The sequence below is a fragment of the Rutidosis leptorrhynchoides genome, chromosome 2 (genome assembly GCF_046630445.1).
Source record: "Rutidosis leptorrhynchoides isolate AG116_Rl617_1_P2 chromosome 2, CSIRO_AGI_Rlap_v1, whole genome shotgun sequence".
Lineage (NCBI taxonomy): Eukaryota > Viridiplantae > Streptophyta > Magnoliopsida > Asterales > Asteraceae > Rutidosis > Rutidosis leptorrhynchoides.
The window spans coordinates 547,838,309-547,846,967 of NC_092334.1; positions in this window are offsets into that span (position 1 = coordinate 547,838,309).

The following is an 8,659-nucleotide window of genomic DNA, read 5'->3' on the forward strand; positions in this document are numbered from 1 at the left end:
ATATGTTTAAGCATTTAAATTGAATTCCATGTAAATATCAAGTCATGAACATATGCTTACATATAACATCAAGGAAGTAAGAGTTATACCTCCTCAAACTAGTTTGAGGGCTGTTTTGGATGAGCAAGTAGATGATGATGAATGGAGCCTCAAATGGATGAAACCTCAAGTAGTTATACCCCAAACTTTGCACCAACACCTTGTATTTTGGTTAGGATTTATTAACACTTGAATGGAGTTTGTAAAAATCAAATGAAGAACCCTTTCTTCCTCTCTAAACCCACGGCATACAGTAGCAGAAATAAGAGTGTTTTGTTCAGTTTTTTTCAAGTATAATTGCATGTGTTGTGTATCTCAAAGAGTCAAGATACTTCTATATTGAATTGGGAAAGTATGACCATGTGTTGGAGTCTTTAGCATGCCTACTTACAACTCCTAGGCCACTCCCCTCTTTCTTTATAAAATAATACTTGAACTAATTGATAAGCATGCATATTTTATAAACTTATTTTATAAAATTAGATTTTATAAAACAAATTTCATAAACTTGCATTTTATAAATTATGTATGCATTATTTATAAAGCCAAATATATAAAATTCCATATTATTTGTCATGTATACTTTATTTTATAAAATCAATTTTATAAAATGCAACATGACTTAATTAATTATTTAGCCTATAAATAATTAAATCCTTATTATATAAATCATTCCATGATTTATATATATACATATCAAGTGCAATTGTTTTCAGAAACCATTTTCTTAAAATTCAAGTGTTGCGTAATGTAATCAACGATCCAATCGTTAAGATCAAATAAGAATAAGGTGTCGGTAAGCTTGTTATTGGGTATGACCCGACTTGGATCAAAACATATTGGCCACGTTAATTTAGTATGTCTCTCGGGCATACGAAATACCTTCATTAATAACTGTAGAACCAAATAAATTTGACTCAACAATTGCATCTGTTGTTAGTCTCTGGGGACAGACTGGTGATTTAGTCAACCCTTCGATTGAGACAGAGTTAGGTGTCTATAAGTGCAACTGTGACTCTGCTGACTCATTGGCAACACATGTTGACCCAGATAGTGTAAGATTTCTGGCTGGTAATAATGTAGGAGTGAGACTCTTAGCATGATCCAAGTAACATTTAGGCTATGCAGTGGCCTGACCTGATTCAACACGATGAAGAACCAGCTCAAGACTGCTTTGGGGGTCAGTTATGTTCTCTGCTGGTTGTACCGTCAGCAGAGGATATTGCATGATGTTCAATTTAGAAAGATGTGGAAGTGCCTGGTTAGAAGAGTTTAGGTTGCTACTCTTCTTAACACTAGTTTTAAAACCAGTCAGCTTGGGAGTAAAGGTTGTGCCTTTAACTCCACTTTCATTTTTCAAGTCAGCAGTTAAAATATTTTTAATTAAGTTAGAGATTTTTGCTGTTTGGTCTAGAGACGTACCAGGTTCCATAGCAACTTTCTTTTCAGAAGCAGCATTTGAGACTGGGGCAATCCCTCATGTGGTGTGCTTGGAGCCAGCTTTAGCTCGTTTGAATTTGCCTGTTACCAAGAAATAGTTAAACAACAGATTCCAATGCTAGAAGTGGGTAGTCAGTATATAAGACTAGGGTTGTTCTTTATTATCAGAGAGCACTAGATTCTAATACAACTACTGCTTTACTAGTATGTGAGACGGTGGTTGTACTAGTTGAGGTAGCTGGCTTCTTCCTTTTCACAGCTGGCTTTTGCTGAGGTCCCTTCCCCTCAGCTGGTGCAACACCAGAGGCAGTCGTTTGGTGAACTCCACCCCGAGCAGCAATATACTCGAGCATGCTTGGTGTTAAACCAGTATATGGAGTAGCAGGAGCATCCTTTAGCATTCCCCCTTGTTTTGGAGGCAGGTCGAATGATTCATCAGTAATCTGCTGGTAAGCTTCACCCAGCTCATTTTCAAAAATAAGGCTCAAGAACCTTGGAAAGGGGATTAGATGTGTTCGTTTAGGTGCAAGCACCATTTCCCTTAGCCTCAAATAAATTTCACCGACGTAATCAATATTATGGTTAAACAGCAACCCGTGACCAATCTTCAGCTCAAAATCTGAGCACTGGTCAAAACTCCCTGACTTCTGGCTGATGCATTGAGTCAGCAATCCAAAGAAATAATACCATAGAGGTGGCATATGCTTCCTTAAGGGCATATGACCCACTTGTCGATTGAACCCTATAATTTATAGTACCTCCCTTCTAAACTCATCACTGGTAGGTGAAGTAATAAAAGGTCCACTTGGCAGATGAAGAGCTCGTCGGATGGCATCAACGGTGATTGAGCAGGGTATGGTTTCAGTAACCATGCCACAAATACAAGGAACATTCTGTGGAGTGGTGGCCATGGTAGCAGTTTACCAGAATCTGCCAAAGCAGGCTGGATAAAGACGCGAAGGTACACCTGTAATTGCTCGAGCCAGAGGTGATTGCTGTATATAATCGATTAACATTTCATAGCCCATGTTGGCTTTAGATTTGGGAATGGACAGGGCATGAGCAACATTGCCTCTTGATAGGTTGATAATGCTAAAAACGAACATATATTTCATAGCATTATTCCCCAAGAAAGACAAGCTTTTAGTTGCAATTGTTCTATTTACAAGTGATATTCGTTTAAATATTAAAAGGTGAAGACAAAAGACAGATTCGATGAATTGAAGATGAAAACGACCAAAAAGCTCAAAAGTACAAAATACAATCAAAGAGGTTCCAATTATTGATAAGAAACGTCTCGAAATTACAAGAGTACAAGATTCAAAACACAAAGTACAAGATATTAAATTGTACGCAAGGACGTTCAAAAATCCGGAACCGGGACCAGAGTCAACTCTCAACGCTCGACGCAACGGACTAAAAATTACAAGTCAACTATGCACATGAATATAATATAATATATAAATAATTCTTAAAAATTATATCTATATTATATTAATATTTAAAATCGTCGGCAAACAAAGAGCCAAGGATGAATGAGCTGTAAAAACGAACTCCGCGACTTGCGGAGTTCGAAGGCCAAATGTACCGCGAGTCGCGGAGCCCCAAAAACTGAAACTCCCTATAAAAGCAAACGAATTCTGATCGCAAAATATCCATAATCTATCTCTCTCTCAATATATACGTAAATATATATATATAATTTATATTTTAATTTTAATTTTAATTTTAAATCCTAATAATAAGGGTATGTTAGCAAATGTTGTAAGGGTGTAAGTCGAAATTCTGTCCGTGTAACGCTACGCTATTTTTAATCATTGTAAGTTATGTTCAACCTTTTTAATTTAATGTCTCGTAGCTAAGTTATTATTATGCTTATTTAATCCGAAGTAATCATGATGTTGGGCTAATTACTAAAATTGGGTAATTGGGCTTTGTACCATAATTGGGGTTTGGACAAAAGAACGACCCTTGTGGAAATTAGACTATGGGCTATTAATGGGCTTTATATTTTTTTAACTAAATGATAGTTTGTTAATGTTAATATAAAGATTTACAATTGGGCGTCCCTATAAATTACCATATACACTCGATCGGACACGATGGGCAGGGTATTTATATGTACGAATAATCGTTCATTTAACCGGACACGGGAATGGATTAATAGCCACTAGAATAATTAAAACAGGGGTGAAATTATGTACAAGGACACTTGGTATAATTGATAACAAAATATTAAAACCTTGGGTTACACTCAGTCGACATCCTGGTATAATTATTAAACAAAGTATTAAAATCTTGTTACAGTTTATAAGTCCCCAATTAGTTGGAATATTTAACTTCGGGTATAAGGATAATTTGACGAGGACACTCGCACTTTATATTTATGACTGATGGACTGTTATGGACAAAAACCAGACGGACATATTAAATAATCCATGACAAAGGACAATTAACCCATGGGGATAAAACTAAAATCAACACGTCAAACATCATGGTTACGGAAGTTTAAATAAGCATAATTCTTTTATTTCATATTTAATTTCTTTTATTTTATATTTAATTGCACTTCTAATTATCGCATTTTTATTGTTATTGTATTTAATTGCACTTTTAATTATCGTACTTTTTAATTATCGCAAGTTTATTTTATCGCACTTTTATTATTCACAATTTCATTATCGTTATTTACTTTACGCTTTAAATTAAGTCTTGTATTTATTTATTATTTTACATTTGGTTTTAACTGCGACTAAAGTTTTAAAATCGACAAACCGGTCATTAAACGGTAAAAACCCCCTTTATAATAATAATATTACTTATATATATATATATATATTTGTATTTTTATAAAAGTAAACTAATATAGCGTTAAGCTTTGTTTAAAGATTTTCCCTGCGGAACGAACCGGACTTACTAAAAACTACACTACTGTACGATTAGGTACACTGCCTATAAGTGTTGTAGCAAGGTTTAAGTATATCCATTCTATAAATAAATAAATATCTTGTGTAAAATTGTATCGTATTTAATAGTATTTCCTGCTAAAATTTAATAGTATTTTATACCCCTTAGCTTTAACTATCAAGTATTTTTGGCGCCGCTGTCGGGGATCAATCTAGCTTAAAAGCCGGAAGCGCAATGCTATATAAAAAAAAAGATTTTTATTTTTAAGTTTACTTTTATAAAAAAAATACGCTTTTGTAAAAATACGTTTTAAATATTCTAAAATATAAAAAGAAAAAGAAAAATATAAATATTTTTAAGAGTTTGTTAAATATTTAAGTTTTATAAAGTTTCTTTATTTTTATATAAGTTTTATTTAAGTATTTTGTTTTTATTTAAAACATAAAAAAAAACCGAAAAAAATATATATATAAATCTAGTTTTAAGATTTTTATTTATAAAATTATAAAGTAGTTCTATTTTTATTCTAGTTTTTAAAATATAATTTTTTATTATATAAATATTTTAGATTTTAAAACAGGAAATATAAAACAGAAAATATAAAATAAAAAAATAAAAAAGAAAAACGCGTCGAATTTCAAAACTGTACCTGAGTTGAATTTTGAAACCCCGCGACTCGCGGAGTTTGAAGCATCGAATACCGCGACTCGCGGAGCAGACCTGACACGGGTACACAGGAACCCTAATTCGCATTAATTACAGGTTTTATTCATTTTAATTAATTTTAAACCCTAATTAGTTTATTTATATTATATTGTTTAGTTTAGTTTTTATTTATTTATTTATTTTATTTAGTTAAATTAGTTTAAATAAAATATATAATTAATAGTTTTAATAAATAAATAATATAAAAATAATATTTTTATAAAAATTTGTAACTTTTTACAACTTTTTGTATATTTTTATATTTTGTCCCTTTTTAATTGTTTTAGCGTAATATTTGTATTTTTCGCTCATATTTAGTTTTAAACTTAGTTTTTGCCATAGTTATTTTTACTTCTAGATATTTAGGCTTTGCCGTAGAATTCCTTAAGTGCTTTTTCTTTAGACTAAGATTTAAGTGCTTTAGAATTTTGCGACGCCTTTTTAAGTTTTAGTTTCTTTTTAAGTTATTTCCATTTGGGATTTAGTTTTTCCTGTAAGCTTTAATATTTTTAGACGACTTTTACCTATGTATCAATTATCATTCCAATTAGTAATCTCAATTTGCGATTATAATTTTAAGTTAGTTGTAGTAATAAGGTTAGGTTAGTCAAGTGTTTTTAAGTGTTATAAGTTTCTTTTATTTTTCTGTCACCTTTTATTTTTCAACCATTTTTCTTTTTCGACATTTTTCGACGAACTCTTTTTCTTTCTTATTTCTCGCTATCTAGTTTTAGGACATAGATTTTTATTCTACTTCTTATCTAAATTTCTTAAAATTACGAAAATTTATTTTAAGTGGTTAAATTGATAGACATCAAAATTTTCTGGTTCGTAGTAATAGTTGGATTTGTACGTGGACCGGGTTATTGGAGCCAAACAGTCCTCAATTATATTGAGACCAAACGAATCCTGACCCTCTGCTGCATCTTTTGGCTATTCGAAACGTGGGCAAAATCAGAAAAGTCAATTGATTGGATAACTTATTATAATTTTTCTTTCCTTTTAAAAACTAATAGGATATTCAGTGAACGCACCGAGCAAGACGTTCACCACCTTTTGTACGTTCACCACCTGTAACTAGATCAAGACATTTAGCAAATATTACCGCCGTTGATTTTTCTTTAGAATCGTCATCCAGTCGACCAAGTACTCCAGTTCAAATTTCCGATAATCCATTTTTTGAACCCGACCTCACAATTGAGAATCCGGAGAATATTCAGGAACGATTCATAGATCCTAAACCATTAAATTTTCCTCCGGAACCACCAATCATTCAAACAGAGATTGTTGAGGAACGAACCATTAAATCAGAATCCTCTAGTGATTCTGATTCAACAAATTCAATTATGGAGAATCTGGAACCTTTAAGTATGGAAGACCGAATGAGAGCTAAACGCACTGGCCAAGGTCATGCAATTACTCATCCAGACATTAATGCGCCAGATTATGAAATTAAAGGACAAATTCTACACATGGTGACTAATCAATGCCAATTTAGTGGTGCACCGAAGGAAGATCCAAATGAACATCTACGTACCTTTAATAGGATCTGCACACTATTTAAAATCCGAGAAGTGGAGGATGAACAGATATATCTCATGTTATTTCCCTGGACTTTAAAGGGAGAAGCCAAAGATTGGTTGGAATCGTTACCTGAAGGGGCGATTGATACATGGGACGTTTTAGTTGAAAAATTTCTTAAACAATTCTTTCCTGCATCTAAAGCCGTAAGACTTCAAGGAGAAATTGTTACGTTTACACAGAAGCCAAATGAAACTCTATATGAGGCGTGGACTAGATTTGGAAAGTTGTTAAGAGGATGTCCGCAACATGGTTTAGACACCTGTCAAATAGTACAAATATTCTACCAAGGATGCGACATCACTACAAGGAAAGACATAGATATAGCAGCTGGTGGTTCTATTATGAAGAAAACCGAAACTGATGCTTACAAAATTATTGATAACAGTGCTTCCCACTCACATGAGTGGCACCAAGAAAAAGATATCGTTAGATCATCTAAAGCAGCTAGAGCCGATTCTAGCCATGACTTAGATTCCATTTCCGCAAAGATAGATGTTGTCGAGAGACGAATGGAAAGGATGACTAAAGATATTCACTCAATACGAATTAGTTGTGAGCAGTGTGGAGGACCACATTTGACAAAAGATTGTCTCAGTATTGAATTAACAATGGAACAAAGAGAGAATATTTCATACATAAACCAAAGGCCTGGAAATAATTATCAGAATAATTATCAACCGCCAAGATCGATTTACAATCAAAACCAGAATTATAACCGAAATATTCCATACAACAACCAACAAGGTCCTAGCAATCAACAATTATCCAATAATAATTACAATCAGCAAAGACCTAATTTTCAAAACAAACCACCACAACAAACCGATGATAAAAAGCCGAATTTAGAAGATATGATGACGAAGCTAGTTGAAACTCAAACGCAGTTTTTCACATCTCAGAAACAAACTAATGAACAAAATGCTCAAGCATTTAGAAATCAACAAGCTTCTATTCAAAATCTGGAACAAGAAGTAAGTAACCTAGCAAGGTTAATAGGTGAAAGAAAACCGGGAAGTCTACCTAGTGATACAAATGCTAACCCCCGGAATGAAACAGCTAAAGCCATTACCACAAGAAGTGGTACAACACTTAAACCACCTGAAATACTTGTAACTTCTGATGAAGCTATTCCTACTCCACAAGAACCACAACCTAATCAAGATAAGGAAAAAGAACCGGTAGTTGAAAAGGTTAATGAAGATAACACAGTTAAGGCTAAACCTTATGTTAAACCATACCAACCACCACTTCCTTACCCGAGTAAAATGAAGAAAGAGAAACTTGAAGCCGAGCAATCCAAATTCTTGGATATGTTTAAACAGATAAATGTAAATCTTCCTTTCATTGATGTGATTTCAGGAATGCCTAGATATGCTAAATTCTTGAAAGATCTAATCTCAGATAGAAAGAAAATGGAAGAACTCTCGGCTGTTACCATGAATGCTAATTGTTCAGCAGTGCTGTTGAATAAGATACCAGAAAAACTATCTGATCCAGGAAGTTTCACAATTCCATGTTTTCTGGGTAGTCTTAGTTCAATAGAAGCATTGGCAGACTTAGGTGCTAGTATAAATCTAATGCCGTATTCACTATACGCTAAACTAGACCTTGGAGAATTGAAACCAACCAGAATAAGCATACAACTAGCCGATCGATCAATAAAATATCCTAGAGGGATAATGGAGAACATGCTAGTTAAAGTTGGTACTTTAGTATTTCCAGTAGATTTTGTTGTTCTGGACATGGAAGAAGATTCTCAAGTTCCTCTCATATTAGGAAGACCATTCTTAAACACGGCTAAAGCAATGATAGACGTGTTCGGTAAGAAACTGACCCTAAGTATAAAGGATGAGAGTGTTACCTTTTCAGTTGATAGAGCAATGTAACAACCACAATCTGCAGATGATACATGTTATTATATTCAAACTATAGATGCACATGCAGAATTATTAGAAGAATTTCCAGAATTATAAGGAACAGGAGA